Here is a 24,765-nt window from a genome sequence, read left to right on the forward strand (position 1 = left end):
TGGCGTCCACGAGCCACCTGTTCTCCACAAGCCCGTTCTCCCCTGTTTAGCCTTTTTGGTGAGTGGGGGAGTGAGTCTTGTGGGGTCCAATTGGTGTACCAAGCTTGCGTGTGTAGTTGGTGTTGCCTGCCCTGTATATGGGGCGTGTTTCTGGGCAGTCAGGGAGGGGGGTGGCTCTAACAATCAAATCTCCCTGGTGATCCTAGAGTTTTAAAGCTGCTGCAATAGTCGAATCCTTCAGTTCAGTCCTGCCACAGTTTGTCTCTGCCACTGACCCACAAGTCCTTTGTATTGGCGTATGGCTCCTGAGACTTGCAAGTGGGCCTCTCTTCTAGGCCATGCAACCCGGGTCCTCTGTTGAGGGATGACTGTGCTATGTCACAGGTGAGTGCCGTTCCCCCAGGGCAGTTCTGGGCTGCTGGGCTGTGTAGGGAGGCTCCCAGTCTGCTGAAATGATGGCTGAATGGGGCTTTGTTAATTCACCCTGCTCTACCTTCCCAACTCTGGGACAATCAGCTGAGGTTGCAGGGAAGGCTAATGTCCACGCCCAGTTTTGTGGTGTGTGCCTGTTATTTGAAGCACTTCCGTCACACTGGGTTGTCTGGGGCAGCTCTGGGCTATGGGGCTGGCGATGGGCAGGAGTGTTTCCTGTCCACCAGGATGATGGCTGTGAGCGGACACCCCCCTTTTCTTGGGAAGTTGTGGTGTTTAGTGAATTTTCTCAGCCACTGGATTATTGCGTTTTGTCTCAGAGCTCTCTTAGTTCTGCTCTTGACTTGACCTGCCCAAATTTCAAGTCTTTGAAGCTTTCTATATTGGGCTTCTTAGAGAAATTGTTGTAGAAAAAGAAAAAAGGATTAAAAAAAAAAAGGGGTCCTCCTCAGAGATCTAATGGGTTATTGAAATGCTTAGAGACAAAGCAACCAGGGCCATTAAGGAAAGGTCCACAGGGCAGAGAGATCAGCTTTTCTTCGGGATTTGCATATGAGCCTCAGGGCCTGAGCTCTGCCCTTCCCCTTTCTATTTTCACCAGAACTCCAAAAATCCTCCGCTTTTATTTTGGAGTTTTTCGTGTTGTTTTTTTTCTATGCCTGTCTCCTCTCTGCTGGGCTGGCTGCTCTCAGATTCTCTGTTGTCTTGTCTCAGTCTATGTATGGTTGGAGTTTGGATCAGTAGAATGAGTTTCCGATAAGGGCTGCCACTGCAGTTCTCCCTTCTCCTTCCCGGAGCTGACAGCCCCTCCTCCCACGGGACTGAGCCTGGCAGGAAGGGGCGCGGGTCCCCTGGCCGCAAAAACTTACAGATTTCACTGATCTCAGCAGTTCCACATTTTCATGAGTGTTGTATGAAGTATGCCCAAAGTCAGATTGCTCTGAGGTGTCCAGTCCACACAGTTCCTGGCTTTCTACCTACTTTCCTGGAGGAGTAACTAAAACATATAGCTCACCAGCCTGCCATCTTGCCCCGCGTCTCCTAAACATGCTTTTTCATACAAGAATGTTCACAGTAGCATTATTCACAAGAGGTAAAAGGTGGAAACAAATGAAATGTCCACCAACTGATGAATGGAGAAGCAAAATGTGGTATATTCATACAGTGGAATATTATTTGGCCAGAAAAAAGAATGAAATACTGATGTATGCTACAACATGGGTGAACCTTGAAAACATTATGCTAAGTGAAAGAAGCCAGACATTGCATGGCCACATACTGGTATGACTCCGTTTATATGAAATATCCACAGTAGGCAACACCAAGAGACAGGAAGTACATTAGTGGTTGGTTATGCTGATGGTCTGGTGGGGAATGGGGAATGACTACTAATGAGTAAGAGTTTCTTTGGGGGGTGATGACAATGTTCTGGAACTGAATAGTGTTGATGGTAACATAACAGTGTTTCTAGAAGTTAACACCACTGAATTATACACTTCAAAGTGGTTAAAACAGGGAACTTTTGAGTTTTATATATTACCAAAATAAAACATTTTTTAAAAGAATAGGACAAACAACCTCTTCAAGAACATCAACCAATTGTGTCTTTTCTCATAATGTTGACACCTCTTTTCAACATGAACAAGTTAGAGTGATCACTGCCTAGACATCCCTGAAGATTGAGAAGGTGATTAAACTAGAGGAAGGGGTAGCAACAGACAAGATAGAGTTTAACAAAGGATTGTGAATACTGAATCTCTATATAATTTTCTTTTTCTTAGTCGCCAGGGTATTAGAATAGCTATGTGGAAAGAACTGAAATGGTGGAACGTAACCCATAACATTCTATGAAATTTGCTGTATAGCTACTTGTTAAATTGTAATTTAAAAGTTATCACATTTCTGTGTATATGTTATATTTCACAATAAGAAAATAACTGAAAGCATGTACTGTAACCCATAACATTCTTGGAAATTTCCTGTATAACCACTTGTTAAATTGTAATTTGAAAGTTATCACTTTTTGCATATATGTTATATTTCACAGTAAGGAAATAACTGAAACTGTGGAACTGTAACCCATAAAATTCTTTGAAATTTGCTCTCTACCTACTTGTTAAACTGCACTTGGAAAGTTATCACTTCTATGCAAATATGTTATATTCCACAATAAAAAAAGAATGGGACAAAGATGAAATAAACAATATTTTAAAATAATTAAAAATTTTTATATTACTTACACTACAAAATCAATTTTGACTCTCACCAAAATGTATTATTAATATTTTTTTCACAAAGAATGTGACTGCTTAATTAAAAAAAAAAAACCTTAAGCTAACACTCTTGTGCTGGTTTGGAGCTGTTATGTCCCCAGAAAATACCATGTTCTTCTAATCCATTTTGTGGGAGCAGACCTATTGTGGGTAGGACCTTTTGATTAGGTTGTTTCCATGGAGATGTGATCCAGCCCATTCAGGATGGGTCTCAATCCTTCATTGGAGTCTTTTATGAGAGGATAAAAGGCAGAGACATTTTGGAGAGATGATAAGAGAGAAATGCCCAGAGGCATTTGGAGACTGCCAGTGAAACCAGAACCAGAAGAGAAGGACCAGCATATGTTGCCATGTGCCTTCTCATGTGATAGAGGAAACCTGGATGCCAGCAGTCTTTCCTCAGAGAAGGTTTCTTCTTCTTGATGCCTTAATTTGGACAATTTCATGCCCTAAGAACCATAAATTTGTAACCTAATAAATCCCCATTAAAAAAGCCAAACAATTTCTGGTATATTGCCTTCAAGTAGCTTTAGCAAACAGAAGCAGACTTTGGTACCAGAGAAGTGGGGGTGCTGCAATTTGCAAATACCAAAAATGCTGGAACAGCTGTTTTATAAATGGATAAGGGGAAGATTCTGGAAGAATTGTGAAATGCTTGATAGGAAAGGCCTAAGATTGCTTTGAAGAGACTGTTGTTAAAAATATAGAAGTAACTTTAGGTACTTCCAATGAGGTCTTAGACAGAAATGATGAATGTGTCTTTGCCAACTGGAAGGAAGGCAATCTTTGTTTTAAAGTGGCAGAGAATTTGGCAAAATTGAGTCCTGGTGTCAGATGGAAGGGAGGATTTGAAAGCAATGAGCTTGGCTATCTAGCTGAGGTAATTTCCAAACTAAATGTGGGAAATACAGCCTGGCTTCTCCTTGCAGCTTATAGTAAAATGCTAGCGGAAAGGGATAAGTTGAGAACTGAACCCTTGGGTTCAAAGAAACTAGAAATTAATGGTCTGGAAACTTATGGGCTTCCAGAAAGAGTGATCCCAGAGGACAGTGCCCCATGTGAGGATTTAAGCAAACACGGAACCAGTCAGTCATCTCAGTACAAGCCAGGATTGGAGACGGAGTTATCCAGAAAGGATTTGTAGAAAGTCCTATTGTCAGATGGTTGGGATCCCTGTGTGCTGCATGCCAAACTGACAGTTTTTTTGCAAGATCTGTAAGAATGGAACCATTGCCAGCCTGGACTAAAAGGGACAAAAAAGGGACAGATTGAAGAAAAATCACTTCAAAGGAAGAACCATGGAAACTGAGGTCTGGAACAAAGAAACCTCAGGCCAGAAGAGCAGACCCACCCATGCATGTGGAAAGGATGAGTTTGCCTTGGAGTTTGCAGAGGGTGGGCTTTCCACCCATTATTCAGGAAGAGTGCTGCCACCTCAGGGCTCTCAGATGCCTGGGGAATTGAGAGGAACTTGGCCACCCTGTTGTTCATGAAGAATGCTACCACCTCAGACCTCAGAGAGGGTGGAACACATTCCCTGGCCACCACCCCACTGATCTAAGGGGGTTGAGTGTGTGCCCCAGAGATGGGTGCCTCCCTGATGCTTGAAGAGGGTGGGGCCAAGAACAAAGTGGTCTCTCCAATGCTTGGAGATGGTAAAACACTCACCCCAGTGTTTGGAGAGAGCAGGGCAACTGCACAAGCCCTTGGAGAGGGCAGGACTGCCGCTCTCTCAAGCCCCAAGGATAAAACATCTTTCTGTAGATGACTCTCAGACATTGAAATCTAATGGAGTTTGCCCTATAGGTTTTCGGAAGGGTTAGGGACCTTTGACTCTTCTTTTCTTTCCAATTTCTCCCTATGGAAATGGGGATGTGTGCCAGTTTGAATGTATTATGTCCCCCCAAATGCCATTATCTTTGATGTAATCTTGTGTGGGCAGACCTATCAGTGTTATTTAGCTTGTAATTCTTTGAGTGTTTCTATGGAGATGCTCACCACCCAACGGTGGGTGATGACTCTGATTGGGTAATTTCCAAGGAGGTGTTGGCACACCCATTGGGTGGATCTGAATTAAATTACTGGTGCACTATATAAGATCAGACAGAAGGAGCGAGCTTGCTACAGCCAAGAAGGACACTTTGAAGAAAGCACAGGAGCTGCAGATGAGAGACATTTTGAAGACGGCCATTGAAAGCAGACTCTTGCTCTGGAGAAGCTATGAGAGGACAAATACCCCAAGTGCAACTAAGGGTGACATTTTTGAGGAACTGCATCCTAGAGAGGAATGTCCTGGGAGAAAGCTCCAGAATTTTGGAGCAGATGCCAGCTGCATGCCTTCCCAGTTAACAGAGGTTTTCCGGACACCACTGGCCATCCTCCAGTGAAGGTACCCGATTGCTGATGTGTTACCTTGGACACTTTATGGCCTTAAGACTGTAACTGTGTAACCAAATAAACCCCCTTTTGTAAAAGCCAATCCATCCCTGGTGTTTTGCATTCCAGCAGCATTAGCAAACTAAAACAGGATGTTTATCCTATGACTGCTACTCTTTTGTATATTGGCAGCAGACAGCTTGTTCTAAGTTTCACAGGACCACAGCCAGAGGGGAATTTTGCCCTAGGACAAACCACACTTGTAACTGATTTTATGAAAGTTTGTACTTATTGTTATTGAAATGATTTAAGGCTTTTGTGATATTGTGATGGAATGAATGTATTTTGCATATGGAAAGAAAATGTGTTTTGGGGGTCCAGAGGGTGGAGTGTGCTGGTTTGGAGCTGTTATGTACCCCAGAAAATACCATGTTCTTCTAATGCATTCTTGTGGGGGGCAAACTTATTGTGGGTGGGACCTTTTGATTAGGTAATTTCCATGGATATGTGACCCAGCCCATTCAAGGTGGGTCTTAGTCCTTCACTGGAGACCTCTATGAGAGGAAAAAAGGCAGAGAAATTTTGGAGAGATGATAAGAGAGAAATGCCCAGAGACATTTGGAGACAGCCATTGAAACCAGAGCCAGGAGAAGGACCAGCAAATGTTGCCATGTGCCTTCTCATGTGACAGAGGAACCCAGATGCCAGCAGCCTTTCCTCAGAGAAGGTGTCTTCTTCTTGATGCCTTAATTTGGACATTTTCATGCCCTTAGAACCATAAATTTGTAACCTAATAAATTTGCATAAAAAAGCCAACCCATTTCTGGTATATTGCATTCCAGCAGCTTTAGCAAACTGAAACAACTGTTATACAGCTCTGTGAAGGTGTGGTTCTAAGTTTAGTTCATTTCTACATTTGGTTTCAGTAGCTGTCATAGAGGGAAGAAAAGTTTCATTAGATTGGCTTACTATGTTATGATTCTCATTTTTCAACCCCATCCACCAATTATGCAAAGGTTGTTGATGGAATTCAGTTGGTAAATATTCACTTTCCTGATATCAACCATTTGCTCTTGCAAACCAATCAGCAGCTTTGTATTTTTAACAAATGTGTTCAAAATGTGCAAAATGTGCAAAAACTCCACATTTGAAAGATTTTAAAACAGATTAGAAATTTTCACTCCCAAGAGTTAAAGTGTGCAGGTATGAGAGTTTTTCTAGGTGTCCCACTTACATCATGTTTTGGTGACAGAATTATATAACAATGAAAACACAAACATTCGTCTTCCAAATGCTCTGTCCATGTCCTGTCTTTCTCACCATGGCAGTTACTTTCTCACTCACTGTTGAAATATCAACTTAACATTGAAGAGATAGATTGGGTGGATATATTATAATTAAAGATCCACGGACTGCTACAGGACAGCACTGAAAAGTTCAGTAAATTTGAAAGATATCAGATAAAAAATGCATCTTTTCATTTGAAAAATCTTTTTAAGGACTTTGCCACAAAATAACTAGTCATCCTCTGTGTGGTACCAAGGATTTTCAGTGTTACTTCCTATTTCATTACAAAATAGAGTATGGTGAGGCGGGGCAAGATGGCAGACTGGTGAGCTGTATGTTTTAGTTACTCCTCCAGGAAAGTAGGTAGAAAGCCAGGAACTGCGTGGACTGGACACCACAGAGCAATCTGATTTTGGGCATACTTCATACAACACTCATGAAAACGTGGAACTGCTGAGATCAGCAATATCTGTAAGTTTTTGCGGCCAGGGGACACGCGCCCCCCCCTGCCAGGCTCAGTCCTGTGGGAGGAGGGGCTGTCAGCTCCAGGAAGGAGAAGGGAGAACTGCAGTGGCAGCCCTTATCAGAAACTCATTCTACTGATCCAAATTCCAACCATAGATAGACTGAGACCAGACACCAGAGAATCTGAGAGCAGCCAGCCCAGCAGAGAGGAGATAGGCATAGAAAAAAAACAACACGAAAAACTCCAAAATAAAAGCGGAGGATTTTTGGAGTTCTGGTGAACATAGAAAGGGGAAGGGCAGAGCTCAGGCCTGAACTCAGGCCCTGAGGCGCATATGCAAATCCCGAAGAAAAGCTGATCTCTCTGCCCTGTGGACCTTTCCTTAATGGCCCTGGTTGCTTTGTCTCTTAGCATTTCAATAACCCATTAGATCTCTGAGGAGGGCCCTTTTTTTTTTTTTTTTTAATCCTTTTTTCTTTTTCTAAAACAATTACTCTAAGAAGCCCCATACAGAAAGCTTCAAAGACTTGCAATTTGGGCAGGTCAAGTCAAGAGCAGAACTAGGAGAGCTCTGAGACAAAACGCAATAATCAAGTGGCTGAGAAAATTCACTAAACACCACAACTTCCCGAGAAAAGGGGGGTGTCCGCTCACAGCCTTCATCCTGGTGGACAGGAAACACTCCTGCCCATCGCCAGCCCCATAGCCCAGAACTTCCCCAGACAACCCAGTGTGATGGAAGTGCTTCAAATAACAGGCACACACCACAAAACTGGGCGTGGACATTAGCCTTCCCTGCAATCTCGGCTGACTGTCCCAGAGTTGGGAAGGTAGAGCACTGCGAATTAACAAAGCCCCATTCAGCCATCATTTAAGCAGACGGGGAGCCTCCCTACACAGCCCAGCAGCCCAGAACTGCCCTGGGGGGACGGCACTCACCTGTGACATAGCACAGTCATCCCTCAACAGAAGACCCGGGGTGCACGGCCTGGAAGAGGGGCCCACTTGCAAGTCACAGGAGCCATACGCCAATACCAAGGACTTATGGGTCAGTGGCAGAGACAAACTGTGGCAGGACTGAACTGAAGGATTAGACTATTGCAGCAGCTTTAAAACTCTAGGATCACCAGGGAGATTTGATTGTTAGAGCCAGCCCCCCCTCCCTGACTGCCCAGTAACACGCCCCATATACAGGGCAGGCAACACCAACTACACACGCAAGCTTGGTACACCAATTGGACCCCACAAGACTCACTCCCCGACTCACCAAAAAGGCTAAGCAGGGGAGAACTGGCTTGTGGAGAACAGGTGGCTCGTGGACGCCACCTGCTGGTTAGTTAGAGAAATGTACTCCACGAAGCTGTAGATCTGATAAATTAGAGATAAGGACTTCAATAGGTCTACAAATCCTAAAAGAACCCTATCAAGTTCAGCAAATGCCACGAGGCCAAAAACAACAGAAAATTATAAAGCATATGAAAAAACCAGATGATATGGATAACCCAAGCCCAAGCACCCAAATCAAAAGATCAGAAGAGACACAGCACCTAGAGCAGCTACTCAAAGAACTAAAGATGAACAATGAGACCATAGTACGGGAGACAAAGGAAGTCAAGAAGACCCTAGAAGAGCATAAAGAAGACATTGCAAGACTAAATAAAAAAATGGATGATCTTATGGAAATTAAAGAAACTGTTGACCAAATTAAAAAGATTCTGGACACTCATAGTACAAGACTAGAGGAAGTTGAACAACGAATCAGTGACCTGGAAGATGACAGAATGGAAAATGAAAGCATAAAAGAAAGAATGGGGAAAAAATTGAAAAAGTCAAAATGGACCTCAGGGATATGATAGATAATATGAAACGTCCAAATACAAGACTCATTGGTGTCCCAGAAGGGGAAGAAAAGGGTAAAGGTCTAGGTAGAGTATTCAAAGAAATTGTTGGGGAAAACTTCCCAAATCTTCTAAACAACGTAAATACACAAATCATAAATCCTCAGCGAACCCCAAATAGAATAAATCCAAATAAACCCACTCCGAGACATATACTGATCACACTGTCAAACACAGAAGAGAAGGAGCAAGTTCTGAAAGCAGCAAGAGAAAAGCAATTCACCACATACAAAGGAAACAGCATAAGACTAAGTAGTGACTACTCAGTAGCCACCATGGAGGCGAGAAGGCAGTGGCACGATATATTTAAAATTCTGAGTGAGAAAAATTTCCAGCCAAGAATACTTTATCCATCAAAGCTCTCCTTCAAATTTGAGGGAGAGCTTAAATTTTTCACAGACAAACAAATGCTGAGAGAATTTGCTAACAAGAGACCTGCCCTACTGGAGATACTAAACGGAGCCCTACAGACAGAGAAACAAAGAAAGGACAGAGAGACTTGGAGAAAGGTTCCGTACTAAAGAGATTCAGTATGGGTACAATAAAGGATATTAATATACAGAGGGGAAAAATATGACAAACTTAAACCAAAGGATAAGATGGCTGATTCAAGAAATGCCTTCACGGTTATAACGTTGAATGTAAATGGATTAAACTCCCCAATTAAAAGATATAGATTCGCAGAATGGATCAAAAAAAATGAACCATCAATATGTTGCATACAAGAGACTCATCTTAGACACAAGGACACAAAGAAACTGAAAGTGAAAGGATGGAAAAAATATTTCATGCAAGCTACAGCCAAAAGAAAGCAGATGTAGCAATATTAATCTCAGATAAAATAGACTTCACATGCAGGGATGTTTTGAGAGACAAAGAAGGCCACTACATACTAATAAAAGGGGCAATTCAGCAAGAAGAAATAACAATCGTAAACGTCTATGCATCCAATCAAGGTGCCACAAAATACATGAGAGAAACACTGGGAAAACTAAAGGAAGCAATTGATGTTTTCACAATAATTGTGGGAGACTTCAACACATCACTCTCTCCTATAGATAGATCAACCAGACAGAAGACCAATAGGAAATTGAAAACCTAAACAATCTGATAAATGAATTAGATTAACAGACATATACAGGACATTACATCCCAAATCCCAGGATACACATACTTTTCTAGTGCTCATGGAACTTTCTCCAGAATAGATCATATGCTGGGACATAAAACAAGCCTCAATAAATTTAAAAAGATAGAAATTATTCAAAGCACATTCTCTGACCACAATGGAATACAATTAGAAGTCAATAACCATTAGAGACTTAGAAAATTCACAAATACCTGGAGGTTAAACAACACACTCCTAAGCAATCAGTGGGTTAAAGAAGAAATAGCAAGAGAAACTGCTAAATATATAGAGACGAATGAAAATGAGAACACAACATACCAAAACCTATGGGATGCAGCAAAAGCGGTGCTAAGGGGGAAATTTATAGCACTAAACGCATATATTAAAAAGGAAGAAAGAGCCAAATTCAAAGAACTAATGGATCAACTGAAGAAGCTAGAAAATGAACAGCAAACCAATCCTAAACCAAGTAGAAGAAAAGAAATGACTAGGATTAAAGCAGAAATAAATGACATAGAGAACAAAAAAACAATAGAGAGGATAAATATCACCAAAAGTTGGTTCTTTGAGAAGATCAACAAGATTGACAAGCCCCTAGCTAGACTGACAAAATCAAAAAGAGAGAAGACCCATATAAACAAAATAATGAATGAAAAAGGTGACATAACTGCAGATCCTGAAGAAATTAAATAAATTATAAGAGGATATTATGAACAACTGTATGGCAACAAACTGGATAATGTAGAAGAAATGGACAATTTCCTGGAAACATATGAACAACCTAGACTGACCAGAGAAGAAATAGAAGACCTCAACCAACCCATCACAAGCAAAGAGATCCAATCAGTCATCAAAAATCTTCCGACCAATAAATGCCCAGGGCCAGATGGCTTCAGAGGGGAATTCTACCAAACTTTCCAGAAAGAACTGACACCAATGTTACTCAAACTCTTTCAAAACATTGAAGAAAATGGAACACTACCTAACTCATTTTATGAAGCTAACATGAATCTAATACCAAAAGCAGGCAAAAATGTTACAAAAAAGGAAAACTACCGGCCAATCTCCCTAATGAATATAGATGCAAAAATCCTCAACAAAATACTTGCAAATCGAATCCAAAGACACATTAAAAAAGTCATACACCATGACCAAGTGGGGTTCATGCCAGGCATGCAAGGATGGTTCAACATAAGAAAATCAATCAATGTATTACAACACATTAACAAGTCAAAAGAGAAAAATCAATTGATCATCTCAATAGATGCTGAAAAAGCATTTGACAAAATCCAACATCCGTTTTTGATAAAAACACTTCAAAAGGTAGGAATTGAAGGAAACTTCCTCAACATGATAAAGAGCATATATGAAAAACCCACAGCCAGCATAGTACTCAATGGTGAGAGACTGAAAGCCTTCCCTCTTAGATCAGGAACAAGACAAGGATGCCCGCTGTCACCACTGTTATTCAACATTGTGCTGGAAGTGCTAGCCTGGGCAATTCGGCAAGACAAAGAAATAAAAGGCATCCAAATTGGAAAAGAAGAAGTAAAACTGTCATTGTTTGCAGATGATATGGTCTTATATCTGGAAAACCCTGAGAAATCGACGATACAGCTACTAGAGCTAATAAACAAATTTAGCAAAGTAGCGGGATACAAGAATAATGCACATAAGTCAGTAATGTTTCTATATGCTAGAAATGAACAAACTGAAGAGACACTCAAGAAAAAGATACCATTTTCAATAGCAACTAAAAAAATCAAGTACCTAGGAATAAACTTAACCAAAGATGTAAAAGACCTATACAAAGAAAACTACATAAGTCTACCAGAAGAAATAGAAGGGGACCTTAAAAGATGGAAAAATATTCCATGTTCATGGATAGGAAGGCTAAATGTCATTAAGATGTCAATTCTACCCAAACTCATCTACAGATTCAATGCAATCCCAATCAAAATTCCAACAACCTACTTTGCAGACTTGGAAAAGCTAGTTATCAAATTTATTTGGAAAGGGAAGATGCCTCAAATTGCTAAAGACACTCTAAAAAAGAAAAACGAAGTGGGAGGACTTACACTCCCTGACTTTGAAGCTTATTATAAAGCCACAGTTGCCAAAACAGCATGGTACTGGCACAAAGATAGACATATAGATCAATGGAATCGAATTGAGAATTCAGAGATAGACCCTCAGATCTATGGCCGACTGATCTTTGACAAGGCCCCCAAAGTCACTGAACTGAGTCATAATGGTCTTTTCAACAAATGGGGCTGGGAGAGTTGGATATCCATATCCAAAAGAATGAAAGAGGACCCCTACCTCACCCCCTACACAAAAATTAACTCAAAATGGACCAAAGATCTCAATAGAAAAGAAAGTACCATAAAACTCCTAGAAGATAAGGTAGGAAAACATCTTCAAGACCTTGTATTAGGCAGCCAATTCCTAGACTTTACACCCAAAGCACAAGCAACAAAAGAGAAAATAGAGAAATGGGAACTCCTCAAGCTTAGAAGTTTCTGCACCTCAAAGGAATTTCTCAAAAAGGTAAAGAGGCAGCCAACTCAATGGGAAAAAATTTTTGGAAACCATGTATCTGACAAAAGATTGATATCTTGCATATACAAAGAAATCCTACAACTCAATGAGAATAGTACAGACGGCCCAATTATAAAATGGGCAAAAGATATGAAAAGACAGTTCTCTGAAGAGGAAATACAAATGGCCAAGAAACACATGAAAAAATGTTCAGCTTCACTAGCTATTAGAGAGATGCAAATTAAGACCACAATGAGATACCATCTAACACCGGTTAGAATGGCTGCCATTAAACAAACAGGAAACTACAAATGCTGGAGGGGATGTGGAGAAATTGGAACTCTTATTCATTGTTGGTGGGGCTGTATAATGGTTCAGCCACTCTGGAAGTCAGTCTGGCAGTTCCTTAGAAAACTAGATATAGAGCTACCATTCGATCCAGCGATTGCACTTCTCGGTATATACCCGGAAGATCGGAAGGCAGTGACACGAACAGATATCTGCACGCCAATGTTCATAGCAGCATTATTCACTATTGCCAAGAGATGGAAACAACCCAAATGTCCTTCAACAGATGAGTGGATAAATAAAATGTGGTATATACACACGATGGAATACTACGCGGCAGTAAGAAGGAACGATCTCGTGAAACATATGACAACATGGATGAACCTTGAAGACATAATGCTGAGCGAAGTAAGCCAGGCACAAAAAGAGAAATATTATATGCTACCACTAATGTAAACTTTGAAAAATGTAAAACAAATGGTTTATAATGTAGAATGTAGAGGAACTAGCAATAGAGAGCAATTAAGGAAGGCGGAACAATAATCCAAGAAGAACAGATAAGCAATTTAACGTTCTGGGGATGCCCAGGAATGACTATGGTCTGTTAATTTCTGATGGATATAGTAGGAGCAAGTTCACAGAAATGTTGGTATATTAGGTAACTTTCTTGGGGTAAAGTAGGAACATGTTGGAAGTTAAGCAGTTATCTTAGGTTAGTTGTCTTTTTCTTACTCCCTTGTTATGGTCTCTTTGAAATGTTCTTTTATTGTATGTTTGTTTTCTTTTTAACTTTTTTTTCATACAGTTGATTTAAAAAAGAAGGGAAAGTTAAAAAAAAAAAAAGAAAGAAAAACAAGGAAAAAAAAGATGTAGTGCCCCCTTGAGGAGCCTGTGGAGAATGCAGGGGTATTGGCCTACCCCACCTCCATGGTTGCTAACATGACCACAGACATAGGGGACTGGTGGTTTGATGGGTTGAGCCCTCTACCACAGGTTTTACCCTTGGGAAGACGGTTGCTGCAAAGGAGAGGCTAGGCCTCCCTATGGTTGTGCCTAAGAGCCTCCTCCCGAATGCCTCTTTGTTGCTCAGATGTGGCCCTGTCTCTCTAGCTAAGCCAGCTTGAAAGGTGAAATCACTGCCCTCCCCCCTACGTGGGATCAGACTCCCAGGGGAGTGAATCTCCCTGGCAACGTGGAATATGACTCCCGGGGAGGAATGTAGACCTGGAGTCATGGGACGGAGAACATCTTCTTGACCAAAAGGGGGATGTGAAAGGAAATGAAATAAGCTTCAGTGGCAGAGAGATTCCAAAAGGAGCTGAGAGGTCACTCTGGTGGGCACTCTTATGCACACTTTAGACAACCCTTTTTAGGTTCTAAAGAATTGGGGTAGCTGGTGGTGGATACCTGAAACTATCAAACTACAACCCAGAAGCATGAATCTCGAAGACAGTTGTATGAAAATGTAGCTTATGAGGGGTGACAATGGGATTGGGAAAGCCATAAGGACCACACTCCACTTTGTCTAGTTTATGGATGGATGAGTAGAAAAATACGGGAAGGAAACAAACAGACAAAGGTACCCAGTGTTCTTTTTTACTTTAGTTGCTCTTTTTCACTCTAATTATTATTCTTGTTATTTTTGTGTGTGTGCTAATGAAGGTGTCAGGGATTGATTTGGGTGATGAATGTACCACTATATAATGGTACTGTAAACAATTGAAAGTACGATTTGTTTTGTATGACTGTGTGGTATGTGAATATATCTCAATAAAATGAAAATTAAAAAAAAATAGAGTATGGTAAAGATTCTAGTGTACATCAAAAGTCTTATTATACCATTAACTGTATGGATGACATCCTGTACCACTTTGAATATTTCAGGCTTCAATTTCCTTGCTGTAATAGCTTGCCAACTTTCATGGTAAGTGTACCATAAAGTCTGCCCCCACGCCTTTAAAAAGAAAATTCTGGTCAAAGCATCACTGCATCAGTACAAAAACATTTACAGTTTTTCTATAAGACATTAAAAAATTAAACCCATAACTTCTGTTAAAAACATTTTTGTCCGGCGCTTTCTCTGCCTCGCCCCGCCTCGAGTCCTCGGTCGGCCGGCGATGGGGACCAGAGAGATAAGGGGAGAGAGGGTGCGGACAACGTCTTACCCGGAGCACTTGTGATCACTCAGGACTCGCGGTGGTAAAGCAGATAAACTTTTAATGGGACTAGGCAATCATCATCTTTACAGGTTCCGCCCGGGGCAAGACGCCTCGGGGGAGAACAACCTCCATGCGGCCGTCAGGCGCGGCTCCTTGTGGGCTGTCTCCCCGAGCTTTGCCCGGGAACTTTCTTATAAACCTTGCGTGTATCCAATGGGCAAACGCCACGCATACAAGCATGATTGGTGAATACAGAGGGTGGTTACATACATCAGAAGCCGGAAGCAGGATGTGGGCGCCATCTTGGCACCACTCGATGGGCGGGGGGACTTTGGAGCAGGTTTACAGCGCATGCGCTATGCCCGTCCCGGGAGACGGCTCTCCACATCTCCCCCTTTATTATTTATATCGACCCAGTGTCCCCAGTGATGAGTGTGCTCCCGTGAACCCAGATGGCTCACAATTTGTTCCGGTGCTTTGGGGAGTCTGGACTAGGTCTCAGCCATTTAGCGGCGGAGCCTCTAGCACCGACCAGAATGCTCACCTCATATGGAGACAGGAGAGTCCGTGAGCTGGAAACAACATGACTCTCCCTGCAGTGCTTTGCCTTGCAACTGGGGGACAAAGGCGGGGGCAGGGATAGCATTAACCAGAGTCGGAGGCGTCACTAGGCGTCCCTATGCATTGGCTAGAGTCAAGTCTGGCCACAACTATGACTCTGCCTTAGGGACCTACCTGAGACAAAAATTATGACTGCTGGCGTCGCCCGTTATACCCGGGACATAGCTGCGCGCTTAGCTACAAACCTCGCTCCCGAGTGCCCCGCCCGAGGCGGCCAGGATGGGGTACGGCCATCAGAATGGTCGCTGTTGGGGGTATCAAAGGTGGAGGACATAGCCATCATAGTGGTAACACGGTACTGCCGCGCTTGAAACAGGCGTTCTAGCAAAGATTTAACAATGACTAATCCCACCAATAGTCCCACCATCAAGAGAATCCAATTAGTCAAATTGGGCCAAGAGAACCAAGAGGTGACTTGGTCCCACAGATTTTTTACAGTCTCGCCCAGTGTGGAAAGGTCGAAACTAACAGGCTTCAATTTCCTAATGTTCTCAAGTCCCTGAAGGCCGGAGGCTTGGTCCAATGGCCCAGGCCGTATATTCGTTGGCGTTTCTGACAGCTGCTCCCCGGCCTCCCCAGGTGATGCCACGGTTCCCACCAGTCTTTCCGGAACCCACACCGGTTGACGTCCTGGTTCCTGGGGAAAAACACAAACAGAGCCTCCGGCCCAGCCGAGCACCGGGTCAGGGCCTTTCCACTGTGACGTGGAGGGAGCGATATGGCCCTTAACAGTCTCCCATATAAGGCCAAGAGGGCAGATTAAGGCTGCCAGAACAAGGAAACCAGGGGGCAAAAGTCAAGAAATCGCTGGAGAGAACTTCTCTTAATTGAGATACCCCGCTGTTTCAAAAGGGTCTTTAAGGGGGTTAATAGGGGTGAACTTTCAGACTGCCCCATGCTTGCAGTCGGCACTATCTCTTAATCACTCGGAGAGCTCTTCCGAGTCCCCGGGGCTACCTGAACGCCCACGGGCCCTAGTCCTCACACGAAAAAAGGGGGTGCTTACCTTCTCGCGGTGATCAGTCGCGGAGGTCAAACCACGGATCCCGGGAGCACGTCTCCGTCGGGTCGAGGGGAACGCGAATGAGGTTCCCCGTACGGGCCACCACTTGTCCGGCGCTTTCTCCGCCTCGCCCCGCCTCGAGTCCTCGGTCGGCCGGCGATGGGGACCAGAGAGATAAGGGGAGAGAGGGTGCGGACAACGTCTTACCCGGAGCACTTGTGATCACTCAGGACTCGCGGTGGTAAAGCAGATAAACTTTTAATGGGACTAGGCAATCATCATCTTTACAGGTTCCGCCCGGGGCAAGACGCCTCGGGGGAGAACAACCTCGATGCGGCCGTCAGGCGCGGCTCCTTGTGGGCTGTCTCCCCGAGCTTTGCCCGGGAACTTTCTTATAAACCTTGCGTGTATCCAATGGGCAAACGCCACGCATACAAGCATGATTGGTGAATACAGAGGGTGGTTACATACATCAGAAGCCGGAAGCAGGATGTGGGCGCCATCTTGGCACCACTCGATGGGCGGGGGGACTTTGGAGCAGGTTTACAGCGCATGCGCTATGCCCGTCCCGGGAGACGGCTCTCCACACATTTTCTCCTTTACGTCTTTCCTTTAAGCCCAGAAAAAAGTAGTTCTTGACAAAGCAAGTGCTAAATAAGACCTTCAATGTAAAAATCAAGCAAAAACATTAGACAAACAAGGGAAATCAACTTTCAAAATAACCTTACCAAGATTATCAAATGTCAAGAAACCAACAGTTCCAGTTTGCTTATGCTGCCATTATGCAAAATACCAGAAAAAAATGGACTGGCTTTTATAAAGGGGGTTTATTTGGTTACAAATTTACAGTCTGAAGGCCATGAAAATGTCCAAATTAAGGCATCAACACAAGTATACCTTCATCAAAAGAAGGCCAATGGTGTCTGGAAAACCTCTGTTAACTGGGAAGTCATGTGACTAGTGACTGCTGATCCTAGGTTGTGTTCTATCTCCTCTCTCAGCTCCTTTGCATTCTTCAAAATGTTGCTCTTGGGGCATTTTGTCCTCTTTTAGCTTCGTCAGAGCAAACTCTGGGCTAGCATCTCTAAAGCATCAGCAAATGTCTGCTTTCAACAGCTGTCTCCAAAATGTCTCTGTAAGCTGCAGCAGCAAGCTCCTTCTGTTTGTGTGCTCTTACAGGATTCCAGTGATTTAATTAAGACCCACACTGAATGGGTGAGGCCATACCTCCATGGATATAATCTAATCAAAGGTATTACCTACAGTTGGGTGGGTCACGTCTTCATGGAAACAACATAATCCAAAGATTCTAACCTAATCAACACTAATACATCTGCTCCCAGAAGATTGCATTAAAGAACATGGTGTTTTGGGAGACATAATACATCCAAACTGGTGCACCAACAAAAAATCGCAAACCATATGAAAAAAGAAAGAAGATATGGACAAGCCAAATGATCAAATTAGAAAACCAGAGGAAACATAGAATTTGGAACAACTAATCAAATATGTTCAAACAAATCTCCTAAATAACTTCAATGAGTTGGCTAAAGAGATAAAGGATTTCAAAAAGACACTAGAAGAGCATAAGGAAGAATTTGAAAGAATAAATAGAAAAGTGGCAGATCTTACAGAAATGAAGGATACTGTAGATGAAATTAAAATATATACTAGAGACACACAACAGCAGATTTGAGAAGGCAGAAGAAAGAATGCGTAGCAGATCTTACAGAAATGAAGGATACTGTAGATGAAATTAAAATATATACTAGAGACACACAACAGCAGATTTGAGAAGGCAGAAGAAAGAATGAGTGAACCAGTTGCTCCGAATTCAAATGCACAAAAGAACAAATGGTGAACAAGACGGAAAAATTTGAATTGGATCTCAGGGGAATGATGGACAACATGAAGCACAAAAATATAAGAATCATTGGTGTCTCAGAAGGAGAAGAGAAGAGTAAAGGGCTAGGAAGATTATTTGAGGAGATAATTGGGGAAAATTTCCCCACCCTTATAAAACACATATATATACAAATCAATGAAGCCCAGTGAACTCCAAATAGAATAAATCCATATAGACCCACTCCATGACTAATCAGACTATCAAGTGCTGAAGAGAAGGAGAGAGTCCTGAGAGCAGCAAGAGAAAAGCAATTCACCACATACAAGGGAAACAACTTAAGACTAAGCACTGACTACTTGTTGAGCACCATGTAGGCAAGAAGGCAGTGGTACGTTATATTCAAGGCTTTGAAACAGAAAAATTGCCAGCCAAGAATTCTTTTTCTAGCAAAGCTGTCCTTCAAAAGTGAGGGAGAATTTTAAATTTTCACAGATAAACAAATGCTGAGAAAATTGGTTAACGAGACCTGCCCTGAAAGAAATACTAAAGGAAATTCTGCCAGCTGAAAAAAAAAGACAGGAGAAAGAGATTTGGAGGAGAGTATAGAAATGATGATTATCAGTAAGGGTAACTAAAAGGATAAAGAGAGAAAAATACTAGATCTAACAAATAAGAGCCAAGGGATAAAATGGTTGAAGTAAGGACAGCTTTTATAGTAATACCATTGAAAGTTAATGGGTTAAACTCCCCAATAAAAAGATTGGCAGAATGCATAAAAAAAATGATCCATCCATATGTTGTTTACAAGAGTCTCATTTTAGACCCAAAGATACAAATAGGCTGAAAGTGAACTGATGGAAAAATATATTCCACACAAATAATAACCAAAAAAACCAAGAATAGTTATCCTAATTTCAGATAAAATAGACTTTAAATGCAAGGATGTAATAAGAGACAAAGAAGGACACTATATACTAATAAAAGAGACAATTCTTCAAGAAGAAGTAACAATCATAACTGTTTATGCACCCAATGAAGGGAGGGATAGACATTTCTACATTAATAGTGGGAGACGTCAACTCTCTTCAATAGATAGAACAACTAGACAGAGGACAAATAAGTAAATAGTGAGCCTAAATCATATTCGTGCCAGTTTGAATGTATTATGTCCCCCCAAATGCCATTACCTTTGATGTAATCTTGTATGGGCAGATGTTATCAGTGTTGATTAGATTGTAATTCTTTGAGTGTTTCCATGGAGATGTGCCCCGCCCAGCTGTGGGTGATGACTCTGATTGGATAATTTCCATGGAGGTGTTGGCCCACCAATTCAGGGTGGGTCTGAATTAAATTACTGGAGCACTATATAAGATCAGATAGAAGGAGCAAGCTGCTACAGCTAAGAGGGACACTTTGAAGAATGCACTGGAACTGAGAGAGGAGCTTCCGCTTACAGAGACATTTTGGAGATGGCCTTTCAAAGCAGACTCTTGCTCTGGAGAAGCTAAGAGAGGACAAGTGCCCCAAGAGCAACTAAGAGTGACATTTTTGAGGAGCTGAAGCCAAGAAAGGAATGTCCTGGGAGAAAGCCATTTTGAAAGCAGAACTCCAGAGCAGACGCCAGCCACGTGCCTTCCCAGCTAACAGAGGTTTTCTGGACATCACTGGCCATCCTCCAGCGAAGGTACCCGAATGTTGATGCGTTAGCTTGGACACTTTATGGCCTTAAGTCTGTAACTGTGTATCCAAATAAACTCCTTTTTATAAAAGCCAATCCATTTCTGGTGTTTTGTATTCTAGCAGCATTAGCAAACTAAAACAGATTTTGGTACCAGAGAAGTGGGGTGCTTTTGCTGCTCACTTTGCAAATACCAAACATGTTGGAATGGCTTTTTTTTTTTTTTTTTTTTAATCATCATTTTATTGAGACATATTCACATACCACGCAGTCATACAAAACAAATTATACTTTCGATTGTTTACAGTACCATTACATAGTTGTACATTCATCACCTAAATCAATCCCTGACACCTTCATTAGCACACACACAAAAATAACAAGAATAATAATTAGAGTGAAAAAGAGCAATTGAAGTAAAAAAGAACACTGGGTACCTTTGTCTGTTTGTTTGCTTCCCCTACTTTTTTTTTTTTTTTTTTTTTTTTTTTTTTTTTTTTAATCATCATTTTATTGAGATATATTCACATACCACGCAGTCATACAAAACAAATTGTACTTTCGATTGTTTACAGTACCATTACATAGTTGTACATTCATCACCTAAATCAATCCCTGACACCTTCATTAGCACACACACAAAAATAACAAGAATAATAATTAGAGTGAAAAAGAGCAATTGAAGTAAAAAAGAACACTAGGTACCTTTGTCTGTTTGTTTGCTTCCCCTGCTTTTCTACACATCGATCCATAAACTAGACAAAGTGGAGTTTGGTCCTTATGGCATTCCCAATCCCACTGTCACCCCTCATAAGCTACATTTTTATACAACTGTCTTCGAGATTCATGGGTTCTGGGTTGTAGTTTAATAGTTTCAGGTATCCACCACCAGCTACCCCAATTCTTTAGAACCTAAAAAAGGTTGTCTAAAGTGTGCGTAAGAGTGCCCACCAGAGTGATCTCTCGGCTCGTTTTGGAATCTCTCTGCCACTGAAGCTTATTTCATTTCCTTTCACATCCCCCTTTTGGTCAAGAAGATGTTCTCCATCCCACGATGCCGGGTCTACATTCCTCCCCGGGAGTCATATTCCACGTTGCCAGGGAGATTCACTTCCCTGGGTGTCTGATCCCACGTAGGGGGGAGGGCAGTGATTTCACCTTTCAAGTTGGCTTAGCCAGAGAGAGAGGGCCACATCTGAGCAACAAAGAGGCATTCAGGAGGAGACTCTTAGGCACAAATACAGGGAGGCCTAGCCTCTCCTTTGCAGCAACCGTCTTCCCAAGGGTAAAATTTATGGTAGAGGGCTCAACCCATCAAACCACCAGTCCCCTATGTCTGTGGTCATGTTAGCAACCATGGAGGTGGGGTAGGCAAATACCCCTGCATTCTCCACAGGCTCCTCAAGGGGGCACTATATCTTTTTTTTTCCCTTGTTTGTCTTTTTTCTTTTTTTTTTTTTTTTTAACTTTCCCTTCTTTTTTAAATCAACTGTATGAAAAAAAAAGTTAAAAAGAAAACAAACATACAACAAAAGAACATTTCAAAGAGACCATAACAAGGGGGTAAGAAAAAGACAACTAACCTAAGATAACTGCTTAACTTCCAACATGTTCCTACTTTACCCCAAGAAAGTTACATAATATAGCAACATTTCAGTGAACTTGTTCCTACTACATCCATCAGAAATTAACAGACCATAGTCATTTCTGGGCATCCCCAGAACGTTAAATAGTTTATCTGTTCTTCTTGGATTATTGTTCCCCCTTCCTTAATTGCTCTCTACTGCTAGTTCCCCTACATTCTACATTATAAACCATTTGTTTTACATTTTTCAAAGTTCACATTAGTGGTAGCATATAATATTTCTCTTTTTGTGCCTGGCTTATTTCGCTCAGCATTATGTCTTCAAGGTTCATCCATGTTGTCATATGTTTCACCAGATCGTTCCTTCTTACTGCCGCGTAGTATTCCATCGTGTGTATATACCACATGTTATTTATCCACTCATCTGTTGAAGGACATTTGGGTTGTTTCCATCTCTTGGCAATTGTGAATAATGCTGCTATGAACATTGGCGTGCAGATATCTGTTCGTGTCACTGCTTTCCGATCTTCCGGGTATATATCGAGAAGTGCAATCGCTGGATCGAATGGTAGCTCTATATCTAGTTTTCTAAGGAACTGCCAGACTGACTTCCAGAGTGGCTGAACCATTATACAGTCCCACCAACAATGAATAAGAGTTCCAATTTCTCCACATCCCCTCCAGCATTTGTAGTTTCCTGTTTGTTTAATGGCAGCCATTCTAACCGGTGTTAGATGGTATCTCATTGTGGTCTTAATTTGCATCTCTCTAATAGCTAGTGAAGCTGAACATTTTTTCATGTGTTTCTTGGCCATTTGTATTTCCTCTTCAGAGAACTGTCTTTTCATATCTTTTGCCCATTTTATAATTGGGCTGTCTGTACTATTGTCATTGAGTTGTAGGATTTCTTTGTATATGCAAGATATCAGTCTTTTGTCAGATACATGGTTTCCAAAAATTTTTTCCCATTGAGTTGGCTGCCTCTTTACCTTTTTGAGAAATTCCTTTGAGGTGCAGAAACTTCTAAGCTTGAGGAGTTCCCATTTATCTATTTTCTCTTTTAGTTGCTTGTGCTTTGGGTGTAAAGTCTAGGAAGTGGCCTCCTAATACAAGGTCTTGAAGATGTTTTCCTACATTATCTTCTAGGAGTTTTATGGTACTTTCTTTTCTATTGAGATCTTTGGTCCATTTTGAGTTAATTTTTGTGTAGGGGGTGAGGTAGGGGTCCTCTTTCATTCTTTTGGATGTGGATATCCAACTCTCCCAGCCCCATTTGTTGAAAAGACCATTATGGCTCAGTTCGGTGACTTTGGGGGCCTTATCAAAGATCAGTCGGCCATAGATCTGAGGGTCTATCTCTGAATTCTCAATTCGATTCCATTGATCTATATGTCTATCTTTGTGCCAGTACCATGCTGTTTTGGCAACTGTGGCTTTATAATAAGCTTCAAAGTCAGGGAGTGTAAGTCCTCCCACTTCGTTTTTCTTGTTTTGAGTGTCTTTAGCGATTCGAGGCATCTTCCCTTTCCAAATAAATTTGATAACTAGCTTTTCCAAGTCTGCAAAGTAGGTTGTTGGAATTTTGATTGGGATTGCATTGAATCTGTAGATGAGTTTGGGTAGAATTGACATCTTAATGACATTTAGCCTTCCTATCCATGAACATGGAATATTTTTCCATCTTTTAAGGTCCCCTTCTATTTCTTCTGGTAGACTTATGTAGTTTTCTTTGTATAGGTCTTTTACATCTTTGGTTAAGTTTATTCCTAGGTACTTGATTTTTTTAGTTGCTATTGAAAATGGTATCTTTTTCTTGAGTGTCTCTTCAGTTTGTTCATTTCTAGCATATAGAAACATTACTGACTTATGTGCATTATTCTTGTATCCCGCTACTTTGCTAAATTTGTTTATTAGCTCTAGTAGCTGTATCGTCGATTTCTCAGGGTTTTCCAGATATAAGACCATATCATCTGCCAACAATGACAGTTTTACTTCTTCTTTTCCAATTTGGATGCCTTTTATTTCTTTGTCTTGCCGGATTGCCCTGGCTAGCACTTCCAGCACAATGTTGAATAACAGTGGTGACAGCGGGCATCCTTGTCTTGTTCCTGATCTTAGAGGGAAGGCTTTCAGTCTCTCACCATTGAGTACTATTCTGGCTGTGGGTTTTTCATATATGCTCTTTATCATGTTGAGGAAGTTTCCTTCAATTCCTACCTTTTGAAGTGTTTTTATCAAAAAGGGATGTTGGATTTTGTCAAATGCTTTTACAGCATCTATTGAGATGATAATTGATTTTTCCCTTTCGAGTTTTTAATGTGTTGTAATACATTGATTGTTTTTCTTATGTTGAACCATCCTTGCATGCCTGGAATGAACCCCACTTGGTCATGGTGTATGATTTTTTTAATGTGTCTTTGGATTCGATTTGCAAGTATTTTGTTGAGGATTTTTGCATCTATATTCATTAGGGAGATTGGCCGGTAGTTTTCCTTTTTTGTAGCATCTTTGCCTGGTTTTGGTATTAGATTGATGTTAGCTTCATAAAATGAGTTAGGTAGTGTTCCATTTTTTTCAATGTTTTGAAAGAGTTTGAGTAAGATTGGTGTCAGTTCTTTCTGGAAAGTTTGGTAGAATTCCCCTGTGAAGCCATCTGGCCCTGGGCATTTATTTGTGGGAAGATTTTTGATGACTGATTGGATCTCTTTGCTTGTGATGGGTTGGTTGAGGTCTTCTATTTCTTCTCTGGTCAGTCTAGGTTGTTCATATGTTTCCAGGAAATTGTCCATTTCTTCTACATTATCCAGTTTGTTGCCATACAGTTGTTCATAATATCCTCTTATAATTTTTTTAATTTCTTCAGGATCTGCAGTTATGTCACCTTTTTCATTCATTATTTTGTTTATATGGGTCTTCTCTCTTTTTGATTTTGTCAGTCTAGCTAGGGGCTTGTCAATCTTGTTGATCTTCTCAAAGAACCAACTTTTGGTGATATTTATCCTTTCTATTGTTTTTTTGTTCTCTATGTCATTTATTTCTGCTTTAATCCTTGTTATTTCTTTTCTTGTACTTGGTTTAGGATTGGTTTGCTGTTCATTTTCTAGCTTCTTCAGTTGATCCATTAGTTCTTTGATTTTGGCTCTTTCTTCCTTTTTAATATATGCGTTTAGTGCTATAAATTTC

Source organism: Choloepus didactylus, chromosome Y (assembly GCF_015220235.1).
Source record: "Choloepus didactylus isolate mChoDid1 chromosome Y, mChoDid1.pri, whole genome shotgun sequence".
NCBI classification, from domain to species: Eukaryota; Metazoa; Chordata; class Mammalia; order Pilosa; family Megalonychidae; genus Choloepus; species Choloepus didactylus.